Genomic DNA, 19,715 nt, shown 5'->3' with positions numbered 1-19,715 from the left:
ACAAGGGACACAAGATTTAGCTCTGGGCTTTAGATAGTCACCTAGCCTCAGTGTTTTCTTTCTAGACTGAGGTCTACTTGATCATCTCTAACATCCCATTCTCCTAAAATGGCTTCAGGACATTATTGCATCATTTGATTTTTTTAACATTATAATTTGAGAAATCTGTATTTTACTGTATTTTCTTTCTTTTTTTTTGAATATGGAATGCTTCACAAATTTGTGTGTCATTCTTGTGCAGGGGCCATGCTAATCTTCTCTCTGTATCATTCCAATTTTAGTTTATGTGCTGCCAAAGTGAGCGATTTTACTGTATTTTCTGATATTCATTATTCTAAATGGATACCAAAGGACACAGTAATGGTTCATTAAAACAAAAAATAATTTTGGACAGAAATACATTCAAGTTTCTGAAAAAAGTTATAATTTTTGCAATATGTAAAAGTGAAAATATTTCCCATTTGAATTTTATATTAGTGATGATCGTGGCCATGGTGCCACTTCTGGTTTTCTGGTGATTATTTGAAGATTAGAGTCTCACAGAATTTTTAGTACCCAGGTTGGCTTTGAACTGTGATCCTCAGATCTCAGCCTCCTCAGTAGCTAGGATTACAGGTGTGAGCCATCGCACCCACTTCATTTTTTTTTAACAAATGAGGAAACTAAGGCATAGGAGCTGAGATTTGTCCAAAGCTACCCTTTACTGAGTTGCAGAGTCAAATTTGATTCATAATACAGTGCTTTTTAAAAAACTTCACTACCTCTAGAATGAAAAATTCATAGTGACATTTGGTGCTTTGAAGGTATTCATTATGTAGAAAATGACACTAGATGTTTGATATCAGTACTTGGACTGATTGCAGATTTTCTGTGTCTATTTCTTCTATTCTGTCCTTTGCTGTGAGATGATTACTTTTGCGTTCACATAATGGGAGAGAAGGACACTTTTTAGGTGGTATGCCAGAGGTTTAGAATGACAAGGAGTTCAAGCACTAATGGTGGAAATGAGGCTTATGGCATCCATGCCATTCTTCCTTCTTACTCTGTTGCAAGGTTCTGAATAACCAAAAGCTGGTTACTCACAAGGTCTCAATTAAAGAGAGTTTTCTTCTGTCCAGAATGTTTAGGTTAGCCAAGAGGATAAAAAGTGCTTTGGTTTTTCAAATAGATATTAAACAAACAAAATTCTTTTTCTTACTCAGAACTTAAGTGAAGGTGATATAAGACTTTCAATCATCTTAAATAAGGCAAATTACCTAAAAGTTAAGTGACTGTTTTAAACCATTAAGATTTTTATAGCAATACCATTTCTTAGGAAGTACAAGACATAGGTGGTTTTTATTTCTTTGAGCTTGGGGTGCTTAAAAGTCTCAGACAGGATCCAGTCATTCACATCACCCCATCAATTGATGCTCTCATTGAAGTGTCCTGGAAGATGCCTAAATTCAATGATCATTCTGAGCCACATGAGACCGTCTCCCAGGGGGAGTCCACTTCAAAAAAATCATTTAAGTTGGAATATTGAATATCCTATTCTTTTGCAAACTACAGTATATTTTCAAAAGAAATCTCATCCAAAATGATTAACACTTCCTACTGTTCGGGAAAAAAAGCCTGCCCTTTCAGACTAACAGCTGTGGATCATTAGCTCTCCAGTGATGAGATGTGTTTGATGAGTATTTTTCTTTCTAATTAAGAGATGAGATTCTCTATTTGACTGTCTCTTCAGAAAAAAATTTGCTGCCTACATGGAAAGGCCATCTCCTACAAAACAATTAATTATTTCAGGGTCCTTTTAGAAAATCTTTTTCCTTCCTAATTTCAATTCATTTTTTTAATTTCTTGAACTTAACATACAGTTACACTCAGGCCTTCACAGTATTAACCCATTTTTCACCCAGCCTGAACCCCCTAGTGTTTCTCTGTTTCATCCTTCAGTAATATCTAGTTTAGGTAAAATAGAAGAAGAAAATGAATCCAAAGTGCATGTATGCTCACAAGAATTCACCAAAAAGATGTTTGGCCCTAACAGAACATTTTGTATGAGACTTCTCCCTGACAAGAGAGAAGCTTCAATTTAGAAAGATAAATACAGAGGATATATTTTTTAAGGCAATGATGTAAAATGAAAAAGACCTTCAAGGTCCTTTGCAATATATAAAAAGTAGCTATGATAATGAATACTAAAAAGGAAAACTATTTCACCTCTCCCAATAAGACTGGGCTCCAACAAGAAAACTAGGGAATGAACATGGAATGACACCTAAGACATTTGGGTTTCTTTTTAAAGAAAGCTTTAATAAGAAAGAATAGAAAAAGAGATAAAACTTTTGGATTAAGAATGTGATTGAAGAGTACATTCAAAAATCCAGTGGGGAAAATAATCCAATGAAAGCCAATGTATTAATCCATCAGTTCCCTTATTTGATCCATTTTGGCACTAGAGGGGACAAAAAATGGAGGGAAGGAAGGAGGGGAGAAAGGAGAAAGCAAAGAAAGATGAAGAAGGAAGGAGGGAAGGAAGGGAGGGCAAAAAGGAAGGGTGATTTTCTTTAGGTGCTCTGCTGCTACTTCCTTCCCAGTAGATATATGGAAACAAGTAGAGACAATTCAGTAGACACAGTGCTTAAGGTGGAAAAATGATGGCCCATCTACCAGGATTTAGATGGCTGGTCATAGCATGTGGATCGCTGTGAAAACCATAGTACATACATTCTAAGCCTATGAGAAACTTTCCTCCCCAAAATACTAACAGTACTCCTCTTTGAGAAACACAGCTAGTTTCCCAGGATTATAATAGAACAGTTATCACAATTGTTATAATTAACTTAGAGAATAAACCTCTGTATATATACATAAGACTAGATATGTTTCTAAAAGGAAAGCATGGTTTAGGGATTGAGAAGAGAGCAGTAGTAGAGAAAAAAATTCACACCAAGCATTTGTACTAGATGGTCTCTCTACCTAGTAATGTTTAATATTTCTTTCAACCTAAAGGAAAACTGGAGGCGAAATGTTGTGCTCAGTCTCCTGGAAGACATCAGTCTTCAAAACGAAACCTGCTGCGAAGTGAGGGTAGTTTTTGCCTTAATTGAAATAGCCAGATAGGATCTCCACCCATGTTGAGGATTTTCTTTATTCTACTTGGTTCAACTGAAGCTTCTTCCACTGTATCCATGTATCCAGGGTTAGCAGATAATACAGAGGGAGTCTGGTTAGTGCCTGGAACAACAATACTCTCCAGGGTGGTTAATTCAGTTTATAACATGATGTATTGCTTTTGGGAGATAGTGTGTGTGTGCACGCGTGTGTGAGTGTGAGTGTGTGTGTGTGTGTGTGTGTGTGTGTGTGTGTTTTCAATTGTCTAACTTGAAGAGTAGGGATTTTTTTTACTCCTCTGGGCCCACAGAACCTCTTTTACTGTTTCCCATCATCATGCCATATGGATCAGAGAAGAACCTTGGCGTGCTCAAAAGAGGCCTGTGTAGAGAAATTCTTTTCTCTCACCACCAGAATAAAAATTACCCTCTCGACTAGTCTCAACTAGTTGTCAAGGTCAGTAGAGTTTGTTGTGTCTTCATGTACTAGAGATTTTTTTTAAAGCATAGCTTTAAAAAAGCATCAAAGCATCAAGTGCCACAAGGTAGGACAGTAAGGAAGATCTGCTTCCTACAATCCATGGAAATACCTACTTAGGAAATGCTATAATAAAAGGAACCAAAGTACTCTGGGTGATAATGCATACTGCTTTTCTTGATGGAGCGAATGTATCAACAAAACCTGCCATCCCTAAGACTTGGGGGGTTATTTATGTATTTACTTAGATTTCTTTTCAGTTTCAAGTTGTACTGGTATTTTGTGCCATTTTCATCCAAGTCAGAATGAAAGGATCTAGTTTTGCTATGAGAACTGACAACTCCCCAAATGGGAAGCCAGCATATACGCCAATCATGAGCATCATGTCAACTATACATCAATAACTGACAAAATTGTGAGATTAATGCTAGTCAAAGTTTGGATATTGAATGAAACTGACAAATGCTTATGGAAGCCTTGAGTTCCTAGGGAGGCCTCTTTCATTAGAAACCAGTCCTTTGTCTTGTGGTTTGTCATTTTCGCTCTGGGTACCAAACAGGGCTGATGTTTTAAAATTTTCAATAGTTTTATTATTAATCCAAGTTTGGATTCCTGAAAACCAGGCTGCATGCAAAATCATCCTTCAGAATTCAGATCAACATGTGTGCACTGTCTTACATGATCCAATGTGGACATCTAGTGGGGACTGATATGGTTGGCCCATGAAAAGATGGTTAATATTTAGTGAGTCTAAAACTTAAAACAAATTGAGAACTAGAACTTTTATTTCTTACCTAGAAATAGTGAAAGCATGAAATGTTCTTCATATATACTAGTGAGGTAGTCAGGGGCCCTTCCAGAAACAGTTGGACCCTGGAGAAAATGGAATCTTAGAGATTGGCAGGCTTCAATGAGTGTTATCACCTTAACTGAGTCTTAAGTATTTCTTTGTTGTAGTTCCTCAAATAATTTTTAGTGATTGTTCATTGTCCCTTTATGCTCCAGTGACAATGAAAGTCGTTGTCTTTTTCATGATATTCAAGCCATTAAGCAAGGTTCTGACATTTCTTTTGCCTTCCAAATTCTTAGACTACTACTCTATTAAATGTAGTTTATTTAGGAAACTTTTAATTTAAATGACTATTTCTATATATTTCCAAGGATAGTAGAAGTGCCACGAGGATGTACCAACCAATATTACATAAAGTTATGGTTTAAACTTTTAAGGCAATAAATCTGTTACTGTCACTGTGTTTGAAATAGGTTCTTGGTCCATTTGTCTTCTTGTGTATGTAAATGCTATATCTAGGTGTGCAGAAATTTTACACTGATGTTTTCAGATGTACAAAATGTTAAACTTTCCCTAAGTTTGAAATTTGGCTTTAAACCTATACCCATCATGAACAGGTACAATATTTAGGGCAACAGCTGGCACTTCAGTTGCTCATGGAGGGAAACTCCCTCTGTTCTATATTCTGTGCCAGAAAATAGGATACCCAGCTATCTAGCAAGCCAAACACATGTTAGGAAAATCTGTGATACAAGTTACTTTAAAAATTAGACCTGCAGACTTTGTATACTCCATTCTATCTGGCCTAATAAGAATGCCTCTGCAAAAATGTATCATCACTTTCAGTGATTCCTGATGTGAAGAGGGTACCCTCTACCCAGTATGGGAATGTCATTTTAAGTCATTTCCACACAAATTCGCTTATTTAGATTTATACAATGTATCATGAATATCCTTTCTGCACTGACTCCTGGTCTTTCTTTTTTATCCTCCATGATATAACCTTGTAATTACTGTTGGTTATTCTTTGTCCAGATTTAACATCTTCATTTCAGTCTTAGAAGGAAAAAGCCAAAGGCAGAGCATCTTAAAATTTTTCACCCTCATAAATAGATTTAAGACCTAATAATATCATATATTTCAGCTACCCTACCAGCTTCTGAAGCTTCATCTCCCATTCTGTCTTATAATTTTCTAATTTTCTCCTTCACTGGTCTCATTCCCCCAATCCCTCTGTTCTGGAAAAACTTCAAGAGTTATGTTTAGCAGCTCTAGCTATGTCTGAACATTTCTCTTTGCAATTCAAATAATCATCTTAAGCTGATTTTAACAGCCTTCTTTACTCTATTCCATCTTTTACCCTTGCTGTGTAATGTTTACTGATGAATGTCTTTCTCCCATTTCTTAACAGATCTAAGTGGTCTCATTACGACACAGGAAGCCTAAAGGTTTGAGCACTAAGTATACATTTCTTTTGGCTATTTTCCACACCTCTAAACATTCTCTTAAATGTAGCAGGGCTTGTGTTTCAATGGTAACAGAATTTATCAGAGAACACTAGTTTAGACAGCAAGCAAGCTGAACTCCAACTGTTCAAACAGCCTGACTTTTACAGTAAAAGGAAAGGCCCACGGCCAAGACCACTGAGATGAGCAGGTATTTTTAGTTCACTTGTAGGCCAGCTCTAATGTAATTCTGAAATGTTTTCTTCAAACCAAACCCAACTTTTTCAGGGCTGTCCAAATCTGTTTTCTTTTATAGCAAGTACAAATTCTTGGAGCAAGGGAAGCATGCGTATCACTTGCAGTACTGCTGCATGTCTGTGGTGTTGATGCCCGATGGCTCAAATTAGTCCACAAAACAGATGAGTGCATTGTAATTAGCTCTTGTCAAACTGTTAGAAATACAAAACCCATTTCCACTATAATAAAAATTATGAAAAAGACGTCTCTCATAGAATTTTCAGCCAAAATAATTCCTGAAATGTCTTGTAGTTTAGGATTCCAGAGTTCTAAAAGAAGGCCATTTCATTTTCAGAAAATCTTTCCCTCTACTGACATGGAGGGGGTTGTGCTAGAATTTTTCAAGGATTTTTGTTGTTGTATTTGATTGCATATAAAAATCTCATTTCTAAAAATAACTCGTCAGGAATGGGTATATTTTATTTGGGCCACTGGATGTTGACATATGACTGTTCACAAGTAGTTTATGCTCTTTCAAGTATTTTTTAAAATAAAAAATCTAGACTTTTTCTCTTAGTATACTATTATGATACATTTCTAGAATCATAGTGCATTTTTCTTTAAACAAAAGGCTATTAAGCAGGTGCCAAGTATGGGTTTAGATGTGATACCCACAAAAGTCAAATTCTCCCATGATGCTCTTCAGTTTCTTATTGGTAATTTAATATTATCAGAAAGTTGATTCAAAGGATGACTTTGCTCAATCTGTTTTTTTTTCTTTTTTTCATTCTGGTACTGGGTCTTGAACTCAGGCCTCCTGTTCTTACTCAGTTTTTTGGTTCAAAGTTGGCACACGATCACTTGAGCAAGAACTCCACTTCTAGCTTTCTGTTAGTTGATTGGTGCTAAGAATCTCATAGTGCCTTCTGCTGTGGCTGGCTTTGTACTATGATCCTCACACCTGAGCCTGCTGAGGCAAGAGGATCACAGGAAGGAGCCATCAGCTCCTGGGAACTTTGCTCATTCTCTTCAATTATTCACGGTCAGAATTTTATACTTCTTTCTAAATTTATATACTACTGAAGAAAAATACAGACTCATAGGTGATTATTTCAAAAAGTAAGCCTAAGACCATAAAAGGTGGTGCAGTTCAAGATATGTCCTATTGTGCTTGTTGGAATGAGAATTATAGAGTATATTAATCTACCTTTAGAAGTTAAAAAAGTACTATATACAAAAGTCAATACATAGAACCATTAGAACAAATACAACATTCTTTTGGTGAGCAAACAATTCAGATATAACTGAAAGCCTTCTCTGTATATGTATATATATAATATGAGTGTATACATACATATACACATATGTGTGTAATTTATGCATTTGGACTTCATGAAAATTAAAAAATTTCTGCTGTAAAATATCCCCTTAAGTAAATAAAAAGGTTTATCATATGTTGGGCCAAAGTAATTTCTAATCCTATATAAAAATTTACATTAGATTATAAATACAGCATTCAAAAGTCAAACATACCTTTCACCAAGAAAAGCATAAAAATGCTTAATAAGTACAAAATGCTCAATATTATTAGTCACTAGGGAAATGTAAACTAAGCCATAAGGAGATACCATTTTCATGGAAGAGGCTGCCATCAAAACAAAATGTTATTTGTTAAATGGTAACTCATTTGTACAACTACTTAAGGATAATAAAAAATTTAGAAAAATCCAAACTGCTAGTGAGGATGTGGAGAAACTGGAATCCACATATACCACTGATGGAAATGTATAAAAGAGAAACCACTCTGGAAAACATGCCAGTAGTTTCTTTAAAAGATTAGTATCACATTTTCCCCATTTAAGCAACAATTCTGCTTCTGTTACCCATGAGAAATGAATACTCCCATGTAAAGATTTGCACATGAATGTTCATATATATTATTCATGATGCCTCCAAATGAAAACAATAAAAAGTGTATACCAACTGGTGAATGGGTAATCAAAATGTGTCATATCCATACAGTGAAATACTATTCAGTGATTAAAGAAGATTCCACTGACACTTTCTATGGCATGGATTCAAAATCATCATGCTAAGTAAAAGAGGTCAGATACAAAGGACATATTATATGCTTCCATCTACATAAAATGTAAAAGACAAATCACTTGAGAAGAGAGTAGATGAGAGGCTGTCCTGGGCTGGATGTAGAGAGTGACTATAATCATGCAAGAAAGATGCAAGAGGAGTCCTCTTGGGTCATGGGGCTTGAGCTCAGCGTGGGCACTGTCCCTGAGCTCTTCAGCTCAAGGCTACCACTCTACCCCATGAGCCATAGCACCACTTCCCATTTTCTGGTGGTTAACTGGAGATAAGAATCACAGGTCATTTTGTTCCCAGGCTGGCTTTGAACCTTGATCCTCAGATCTCAGTCCCCTGAGTAGCTAGGATTACAGGTGTGAGCCACCACACCTGGCTGCAAAATACTTTTATGCTGATAAAGTCCTCATGTATGTTACATTATCCTACTGAAAGTAGGACAATAAATGCTTTTGTCTCTCTCAAATATTTAAAATGACAGTATGCTTGTGATGATTCTTCCTAATCTGGGTCCAGAGATATTCCACCTAGGCTACTGAGAAATAGCAAAATCAAATATCAACATTAATCATTGCTAATTAAAATTGGAAACACCAAATTCTAGAATCAGGTGATGAAAAGTGTCATTATAATGCTATTCCTCTGAGGTGAGATGATTACAAAATGAGTTCCAGATTCTTGTGAAAATTTGGTTACTTGTTGTTGTTGTGGGGCTTGAATTAAGGAGCTAGGAGTTTTCTCACTCAAGGCTAGTGCTCTAAGAATTTGAATGATAGTGTTACTTCCTGTTTCCAGGTACTTAATTGGATCTACGAGTTGGATTTTCCTGCCCTGGCTGGCATCAAACCATGATTCTCGGCTTGGCTGATTTTCTACTTTTGGAATTTTTTTCACGCTCTGAATAAGACTTGGGAAAAGAAAAGAAACCATAGGTAAGACTTTTCCTGCCAAAGTTCATTTTGGTATGTATCATTTTCAGGCCGTGCAAAATGATCAGTATAAGCAGAGGGCCACGGCAGCTATGGAGAAGCATAGGAGAGGCACATGTGTCTGCCTCATCGCGTACCAAATGATCTCCTGCACCTGCACGCCCCATAGGCTACATGTTCCCCATCCAGAACATGTTGAAAGGAAATCTAACAATACAAAACCGAAAACAGAGAATGGGGATAGAGCAGCAAGGTCATATTCCCTGTCCAGAAGAGATCACCACTAGAGGACTATGAGGATGCTTTTTTTACTCAGCCACCATGCTGAGGAGCTCTTTCCATTTGGACCTCGACTTAGGTTTTCATTGCCTTCTTCTATGATCTCTAGCAGCAACATGCTCTTAGTCCTACCTGTCAGGAAATAAAACTCCTCACCTCCACAGTCATGTACAAAACAACAAGCAATACATGTGAAGGAGATTGTTTTATTTTTCTGGTCAGTAACAGTCAGCAACTGCGTTTGGCTGGCTGGGTTTGTATTTCTCAGTATATTACATCAAGAAAATAGAAATGAAAACTGCTGAACACAGCAGGATGAGTGAAATAAATCTGAAAACCACTTCCAACTGTTTTCTTTTTTTTTTAATGTGAGCACTTCTGACACTTGAAGATAATCCTCTATCTTCCTATAACTGCTACAAAACATTTCTTCTTATTCTTTTTGGTCTGTGAGAAATTTTAATACTTGTGTTTGTAAGTTAACTAAATAATCTCAAGCATGGAAAAGCAGGTGAGCCCTGGCAGATTTCCCATTGTTTTTACAGACATTCTCACTATCAATTGCTGCAATCTAAACTGGCTCTCTAGTCTGCTGTCAGCTTCCACACAGCTATTCCAGCTCCCAGGGAGACAGGTGTTGCTTTGTCCTCTAAGTGCTGGACCCTGGGCAGAATCCAGCTCCTCTTTCAGAGCTCACTGTTGTGGCAACATGGCATTGCTTTCATTTTCGTCTTTGCCTTTCAGACATGTTTGACCGCTCTTCTGTCCAGAAGTGTTCCTTGTGTTTCTCACTCTAATAAAGACATCGACTCAGTGGTAACTCTGAGTTCAGTGTTTACTAGAGCAATAAAGAAGTAACAGTACATTTCCTCCTTTCTAGCTTTAGATCAGTCATGGTGAGGGCTACAAAGATATGTGGCTTTTGAATTTCAGTTAGCAAGATCCTGGTCTTGTTGGCAAAAGTAAATGGATTAGGCTTAGTTTATACAAAATAAGGTATATCTGATAGAAATGGAGACGATAAAACCTACGAAAATAGGTACAATTAAATGTTTGCCAAGTGAGTTATCTAGATTTAATATGTTTGTATAGGGTTATACAGTACATGTATGTAAATTTTTATCCTATCTATGTCTACTTTACTTGTAGTCTAACCATAGAAAGTGTATATTAATGAATATTAAACAACCTGTCATGAGCTACTTTGTCTCAAATTGTGGAATGAGACTTCAGTTATAGTATATAATACCATTTATGCTATTATTCTTGTGTCTTCCCTTACTTTCAAGGAAATAATTTTTGCATGTGATTAGTACAGTATTATTAATATATTTAAGGAATTCTATTATTCTGAAACCTAAATAGGAATTGAATATGAAACTGAATTTATATAACCTTAATTAAATAATGTTATTAGCATGGAGAAGTAACTATAAATATTTGCATGTCTGGAGGGACCATATAGTTTTATATTATAATTCCCATATTACAGATAGAAAAGTTGAGATTAGAATGAATCAAGATTTTCTAACATGTTACAGTAGCCATAATTAAAATTTTCTATTTCATAATCTGAATTGACAGCATTTTAAGACAACCTTTGTAGCCTTTCTGCAAATTTGTATGAGAAGATTCTAAATATATATATTTTGAGCATTGTTAGGTGTTAAAGAATATTCTTATTTTACATGGTTTAAGAGCATCATTTTGTAAATCCGCTCAAAGAACCTTTTCCTTCCCTTTCAAAAGCCTGTGTTCAAGATAAAAGGTGTCAAAGATAAGAAATGTTTTTGGTCACTGAGACTACAAACTTGTACGACAGAAATCTTATACCTGACTTACTGCCTTTCAAAATGTATAATCTTAGTCTTTGAGGGTTTTTTTTTTTTGCTATTGTTTTTACTGTTTCTTTTGTTAGGTGTAAATCTCAGTTCTAGTTGTAGTAGTAAGAGTTGATCTACTACGGGGAAAGTAGCAAAGTTAATAACAGTGGAGAGGGAAGAGCTTCATGCACCCTCAAAAATCAGGAAACCAGTTCATGATCCATATGTGGTACTCCCTTTTTTCATCCAGTTGTTGGATCAAACATATAGTTACTGTCCTCATTAAGATATACTAGTCCATCTACCATCTATCTCTATGATTGAAATATGATTTCGTATTTTCATTCAACGTCGTGACTTTCCTTGGGGAAATTCTCTCACCTTTCCTTTGATGACTTTGGCAGATTTGGTTTCACCTTTGGCTTCTGCCAAATGGACCTGAGCCTCAGACCCAATAGAATCACCTAGTTCTGGTTCTAGTAATGGGTTCAGTGATAGACCTGTCAAAAAAAATAAGCCTCAGCTACGCGTCTCTGGATGGAATTACTACACTGACAAAAGAGAACAGTTATTTACTTCACAATGTAAACTTGCTTTTTATTTTCCCCCTGGAGAAGGTAAACCTTGGACTGTTGATTGCTGCATAAGGAAATCCTGCCTAACGTTAGTGTTAACATAGAAGAAAAAGAGCCCAAGAAGGATCAGGAATCAATTCGGATGGAATCAGTTGGGCCTCAAGATCCTGACAGGTCTCAATCTTTAATTTAGCTTTCCATGTGTACATAGCCAAAAAAAAATTTAAAGACCATTCGAAAATGTCAATGTAATTCTTAATGTTTGGGGGAAAAATATGAAATTCATCACCTCTGTGGGCCTTCACCAGACTTACATATAATCATTGGCAGTGAGCCCCACAAGTTAGGATTTTTCACTTTCTTTAGTTATTTCTGGTGTTCCACTAATGTAAGGGACCATCATGCATATCCACCGAAGGTTCTCACTTTTTCCAACATGATCAGTAGGCCAAATGCATTTTACACACTGCCCCGAGAGGCTTCCGAAGAACCCACTATAAAGTTGGGAGATGATGGGTCAATATTATTGTCATTCTGGCAGCTATACCAGCATCACTTCCTCTCCCAGGCTAGGAAAGGAAGGCATTGCAATTATTAAGGAGAAAGTTTTTTGATGAAAGAAGGTATTCTTTCTTCTTTCTTTTCAATAACTTTCTGGCAAATTAAAAGTGTTTCTAACCCTGTCGGTGTTCTAGAAAATGTTGTCTTACTTTGCTGTTGCTTGTTTTGACTAGAACGCATCAGAAAAGTAAAAGGACCAAGATAATGTTAAATTTCAAAGAGAATACCATAGATCTTCTGACTTCAACTTTTCTCATTCTTTTAGAAAACCGAGGTAAACTACTGTAGAAAGAATTGCCTTCATTGTATCTTAACACTTAGAACAAAGAGTTATTTTGGGAACACTGCTTATGAAAGTTTTGTAGACAGTGGATAAAGACAAACTAGTGCTGTAGGACAGATGAGTAGGATCTACATATAGTCACAAGTAGTTTGTTTGCATGTATGAAAACAGAATGATAAAAGTTTAATGAGTCAAGTGAATAAGGTATGGATTGCTGAATCTCAAATGACTAGGAGAGTTTCTTACCTCAAGATTTTTGTTGTTGTTTTGTATGCAGGGCCTCCTTCTTGTGAAACTATCACTCTCCTACTTCAGCCATACATAGCCTAGGCCACTTTTGCTCTAGTTATTTTTTTTTATCATAGGGTCTTTCATTTTTGTTCAGTCCAACCTGGGCCATATTCTTCTATTTATTCTTTCTGCATTTCTGGGATGACAAGCATGAGCCACAATGCCTAGCTATTGGTTGAGATGAGGGTCTCACTAACTTTTTGCTTCTGCGGGCCTTAAATTGAGATCTTTGTCTTCTAAATACCTAGGATTACAAAGATAAACCACCATACCTTAAGCAGCCACTTTCCTCATGTTTGCAAAACAAGAGAATCGATGATAATCTCCCCCTCCTATGTTTGCACTCAGCTTCCATGAAGGGTGCAGTTGTTTAGAAAGGTCACAGTAAGGCTCAGGAATGATTTTCTGCTTTCAGATTTACTCATGGATAGATTCTACTCTGATATATGTGTTCTTGTTGTAAACTCTAGGAGTAGACACTGACCCCCCTGTGGCCATTCCATACAAAAATATGCTTGTTTATCCCCGTAGTTTTCAAGCTTTTCATAGTATTGGACAATCTAGGCTAGTTTTCCCCATAAGAAGTCGACCTTTCCAAACCAAAATTATACCTAAGGTATTGGCATAGTATTTTGTGGGAAAATAGCCACAAATAATATGATTTTAAATAGTTCATTCTAGGTAATTCAAAACAGACAAGAATTCTTTATACAGAAGTTGCATAAAGTCTTTAAATTGATCATTTACCTTATTGTTATTATAAAGGTGAGGTACAAAAAATTACAATTACCTGTGTCAGGAAAGCACGAGGTCATCTAGATATAATTACTGATTTTGTAGAACCCATACCTTGTGTCATCTTCAGTTTTACAGTAAAATTGTCTCGATGGACAGAATCCCCACTGAGATGCAAAAAAGATATGTTCTATCCTCAATCACACCAACTCCTTATATTCTGCTTTTGCACCCTAATGACTTGTCACTGGATATAGAGGAACAAAGAGTATGGAGAGCAGTGCCTACTGCTTTGCCATCGTGGCTTTAGCCTCACAAAATGGATGTGAGCTTAAAACACAACTCTCTTACCACTTAATGAGTACTGAAACATTTCTTAAACCTATTCACTCCCAAACAGAAATCATTAATTCTGGCAGATGCTCTGAAACCTTCAGCTCACTAACCAATCTGAAGAGAATACCTGTTGCCAGAAGGTAACATGTTCTGATGGACTCTCAGAGACTATATGCTTAGCTGGTACTTAATCGGTGTTAGAATTTTGGGGACAGACAATCACCAGGGCCACAGGTTTGCTGGTCTGGCATTCTACCACTGGAGCCACACTTCCAGCCCCCAATAGAATCTTCTTTCTACCTATGCAGTGGAAGTTTCATAACACCCTCTTTAACATTTTGTAGGCTAAAATAACCAGTCATGCTCTTGGGCATAGAATTCTGAGGTTTGTGAGAAAAATCTTGGTCTCATTCTCAGTCCATGTCCATGTGGAGGCAAGATGGCATTTTACAGACTTATGTTTTGGTTAGGCTTCTCAACTTTCAAAAAAAAGTTGTCAACTATATTCCCATCTCAGCTGAGGCTTAAAGCCTGGTCTGTCCCTAATTGGCAACAGAATATCTGCACTCCAAGTACTTGTCAAAAAAGGCGAACACTGAATGCTCGCTGCCCAGTGCCCATCAAAAACCAGTTGAGAGAAATTGTATTTATGGAAGGTTGCCTGAAGGACATACGTTCTCTTTTAGATCTTCTCCATTTTATTTTTGGATTTAGCCAAACCATTGGAGAGTAACATACTTATACCCCATGGCTATGTCACCTTAACATAATAGGTATTTGTGGCCACATATATACATGGGGATAGGTGCTTTTCACACAGTAATAATCTTGAAAATGACCACGCACGGTAGGGGTTAATGTCTATGTTTTCTAGATCAGAACATTTCCAAGCACCATCAAATCGCTTGCCCAAGGCCACCCAGCAAGCAAATTGCCTTTTATACAATTCAAACTAAAGTCTATCTGGCTCCAAATTTCATGCCCTGGGTACAGAGCTAGAGTTGCTTTCACTGAACTGCCTTTTGGTGTTACAGCAGCAGCCCCTACTGAGGGAAGTCAGAAGAAAGACTTCTATGAAACTGCATGGCATTAAACTCTGGAGACTTTGTTCACATTATACAGTGTCAATTTATGGAGCCTCTTAAATGAGAGCTTTTGAGATCTTAGGACTGGAAATAGTTGGATTTATATTGAGTAGCTAACAGGCTTAATATACAAACATTAAAAAGATTGTGAATCATGTCACCAATACGGTTTTCCTTCATTTATTCTCTGGGATACCCAGATCCCATTTTTTTGAAAACTATTTTTTAATTGTATTTTATTGTTGGATAATGCATTACTTCTCAAACACTGGTACCCTTTGTCATGTTTTGTCCTTTCCTTCCCCCACCCCTCCCTTTTTTTTGTATAGTGCTTAAGCTAATATTTTATAAGCCACATTCATTCACTACTAGATTAATTTATTTATCCTCCTATCATCTAACCATCACAGTGATTACTTACATAATTAACTCATTATACCATATATAATTTTATAACCCATTTCCATTGTCATATTTTCCACTAAAATAAGGCATCTATGCTTATTGTTGAATGTGTGAGAAATTGTGTCTAGTAACATACTGTGTTTTCTTTTGCAATCTACAGATTATAGAATTGTGAATTAGGTTATCATAGCCCTATTTTAGATGAGAAAAATAAGAATCAGGAAAACATAGGGGCATCAAGAAAATGTCCAAGGTGCACAGTGCCGTGATAATTGTGGTGGATTCCAGAGGTGGAACACTTAACTACATGAATGAGTCTGTCCTGCTCCAGTTTTTATTTTTATGGTCAGTTCATAAGAGGAGATGGATGTAATAGATAGAAATAAGAAGAGAGGCTGGTAAAAAGGGAAAAGAAAAAATATTCAACAGAGAATGGGAGGAAGCAAAGAATAAGTAAAATCAGCCATGATACCAGACACTATGGTGGAGATGAACTATGCAATTTGTGGAGGAAATGGGATAGGAAACAAAACCCTGAAAAAATGACGGAGGAGATGACACTGTTCAAAAAGAAATGTACTCATTACCTGACATGTAACTGCAACACTCTGTACATAAATAGTAAACATAAAGTAAAATCAAAATAATTTTAAAAAGAAAATTATGTAAAAAAGAACATAAAACAGAGAAAATGTATTCCCAACACTGCCTCAAAAGTACTTAATTCAAGATTTGGAAAGACTTTTTTTTGAGGGGAGTGGGGTAAGGTATCCAACTTTTAGCATTAGCAATACCCACATGGCCAGCTCTTTACTATAAATGCTGATATTTCTTCTTCCCTGAATTATTGTTTGTTACTTTGCATCATGTTTAATTTGGTTTTGTGTCTCAACCTGAGTGGTATCTATTGTTTGACAGATGATAGGCTCTGTGTATGTAACCTGGCATACATGGCCATTCATGATGTTTAATATTGACTTCCAGGAAAAAGCCTGATATCGCAAACCTGCTGCTAGCTATAGAAGTAAGCATAAAGAAGATTATAATAAAGGCTCAAGGAGAGTGCCCAGGCCCTGAGTTCAAGCCCCACAACTGACCAAAAAACTAGCCCAAAAGTTCATATTCGAGTTACCAAGTTTGCTAGCTTCAAATGTCTTTGTTATATAATTGTTTATGCAGGTCCTATTTTTTTTTCATTTTAGGTAATGTATAGTGGGGTTGCAGTTACATTCACCAGATAGAAGGTGCATTACTTCTCACACACTGATGCCCCTTCTTATGTTTTTGTCATAGGCCCTATTTTTTTTCCAAGAGCTGAGGACCGAACTCAGGGCCTTGCACTTGCCAGGCAAGGGCTCTTCCACTGAGCTAACTCCCTGGTAGGCCCTATTTTTTTTAAAGAATTTATTAACACTGATTTTTACATCATATTTCAAATGACATGTTTAAGAAATAAGTATTCAAGAAGGGAATCTCTGTATACAATCACTGGCACTAGCTTTTAGAATGTAATTAAAATTAGGTTGAGGGTTTTATGCCATAGATACATATTAATCTATGTAATAAAATATTGTGTGTAGAGAGTCATAAATTTTTATGTCTATGTAGTTGTATTTATATTTCCAATACTATGTCCATAGCATTGGGTATGCAACTTTTGAGTCTTCTCGCTGTTGTACTGTTTGGATCTAATAGCCACATATTAAGGATATTATACACCTTTTGTACCTTTAGTCTTGATTTGTCTCACTCAACATGATTCGCTCTAGATTCATCCACTTCCCTGTGAATGCTATTATTTTATCTTGTTTGTTGGCTATGTAGAATTCCATTGTATATATGTACCACATTTTTTGTATCCATTCATCTGCAATAGGGCATCTGGATTGTTTCCATCACTTGTCTATTGTGAATAGTGCAGAGATGAACATAGCTGTGCAGGTGTCCTTATCATATCTTGGGTTATGATGTTTAGGATAGGTGCCTGGGAGTGGTATGGCAGGATCATAGGGAAGGTCTACTTTCAGTTCTTTAAGAAACCTCCACACTGCTTTCCAGAATGGCTGAACTTGTTTACATTCCCATCTGCAGTGCAGTAGGGTTCCTTTTTCATGACAATGGATGATGAGCATTTTCTCATATGCTTTTCTGCCATTTAACCTCTTCTTTTGGTAAGTCTCTCTTTAATTCCCTTGCCCATTTAGTGATTGATTTATTGGGTTTGGGGGGGGAATTAGTTTTTTGATTCCCCTGTAGATACTGGATATTAAGCATTTGTCTGATACATTATTGTTAAATATATTTTCCCATTTGGTTGGCTATCTTTCTACCTTAGTAGCTATGCTTTTATCTGTGCAGAAACTTTTTATATTTAGGTAATCCCATTTATCGAGTCTCTCTCTTATCTGTTGTGACCCTGGGACTCTGTTCAGGAAGTTTTTGCCTGTGCCTATGAATTCCAGTGTCTCTCCAACTCAATCGTGTAGCAATTTCAAGATTTCAGGTCTGATATTGAGGTCTTTCGATCTATTTTGTGTTAATGCTTTTGCATGGCAAAAGGCTAGGGTCCATTTTTAGTTTTCTCCATGTAGCTGTGTAGGCCCTATTTTTAAACCACCATTCCAAATAAAAGAATTGTCTGGCTTTTAATGGTATTTATATACAATGGAATTCTATGCTGCCATCAGAAAGAACAACATGGCCCCATTTGTAAGGAAATGGAAAGACTTAGAAAAAATCATATTAAGTGAAGTAAGCCAGACTCAAAGGAACATAGGCTCAAGGGTTTCCCTCATTTGTCATAATTAGTAGAAAACTTGGACTCTCCTAGCAGAGGTTTATAAAAACTCTGCTAAACCTAGATACATAAGGCCATATAGTATGAGACTAAATGAAAGGACCTCCAGAATATAGAAACAAGAGCCATATAATGTGTGATTTTTGTTCTTAATGTACTATGTTATCTCTCATGTCTTTTGCTGTTCCTTGGTTATTTCATCTCTTGCTGTCCCTTGTTACAGTATCTTACCTTGTTATCTCATATATTGTATATATGTTCTTTGGTTATTTGAAGTAGGATACGGAAGGGGGAAAACAAGATGAGGGGAGGGAATAGGGGGAGGGATATGTGGACAAAAACATGAGAAAGGGTAGCAATGTTTGTGAAGTAGTTCACCTTCTATCTGGCGAATATACTGTAATCCTTTTAATAATTATAATAAAAATATATTAAAAAAAGAATTGTCTGGCTGGGAGTTTGGCCTAGTGGTAGAGTGCTTGCCTAGCATGCACGAAGACCTGAGTTCGATTCCTCGGTACCACATACTTAGAAAAAAGCTGGAAGTGGTGCTGAGGCTCAAGTGGTAGAACTCTAGCCTTGAGAAAGTCCAAGGACAGTGCTCAGGCCCTGAGCTCAAGCCCAGGACTGGCAAAAAAAAAAAAAAAAGAATTGTCTGACTTTTTAGTTTTAAAATACAATCCATTTTTTTAAACCAAGCTTACATTTCAGGGAGGAAATGCATATTTGGGAGTAAACATTTAGGTTTCCACTTTATGTTCATACTATGAACACACTTTATGTTCATACTAGCTTCTCTCGTTAGTTGTTCTTTTTGTCCATGGGAAAGATTTCTTTTTTTTCTTTTTAGTGGGACATTTTAAAACTTTCACAAGAAACTGAGAGGAATTGTGCAATGAACATTGATCTTGGTTCAGAGTCAGTCCTCATTCCAGCAGCTCATAATATAGTCCACTTTGAGTGAACCTTGGCTCAATTAACCATACAATATCTTTTTGAAGTAATGGATGTGAGTATGCTTTGCAAATGGTAAAACATTCACAAGTTGGAGAAAAATGAGATCCAGATCCAGGTCCATACCTAGATATAAATATAAGCTCAAATTTTCCTTCTTCTGCTGCCAATTAGTTAACATTTATTGAGTACTATTAGATTATCAGAACACATGGTGCCCCCGACTTCCCTTTCAAGTATGGACTACTGGAGGGCTGGGTCACATCAAGAGCTCAACGCCAATATGAGTTCAACAGTGAAAGCTGCCAATGGAATGAGAGTTAACTTGGAAGCAAGAGCTCCAGGAGAAAAGGCAGCCATGTGATTATCAGTTAATGGAGCTCAGAACTGATGACTTCATCATCTCAAAGATTTGGCAAAAAGCCAAAGGGGCCTACATAATTCTGCCTTGTCCAATTCTCTGGTATCGTGTCTAATCACTGGAATTTATTTTTGGTTTGCAACAAAACATGAAACA

At 36.6% G+C, this 19,715-nt stretch overlaps 1 protein-coding gene and 1 non-coding gene across 2 annotated transcripts in view; both read right to left on the bottom strand.

Annotated features, from left to right (window-relative positions):
- Mctp1 (multiple C2 and transmembrane domain containing 1) overlaps positions 1-19,715 on the bottom strand; it is a 481,369-nt gene that overhangs the window by 103,731 nt on the left and 357,923 nt on the right. The window lies entirely within an intron of this gene.
- On the bottom strand, positions 197-305 carry LOC150064211 (U6 spliceosomal RNA). Its single transcript, XR_016535352.1, has one exon. It is a non-coding gene; the product is annotated as a U6 spliceosomal RNA (small nuclear RNA).

Source organism: Megascapheus bottae, chromosome 4 (assembly GCF_031878675.1).
Source record: "Megascapheus bottae isolate mThoBot1 chromosome 4, mThoBot2.hap1, whole genome shotgun sequence".
NCBI lineage: Eukaryota > Metazoa > Chordata > Mammalia > Rodentia > Geomyidae > Megascapheus > Megascapheus bottae.
Note: the sequence above shows the minus strand (reverse complement) of the source record. Positions and strands in the feature narration are given on the sequence as shown.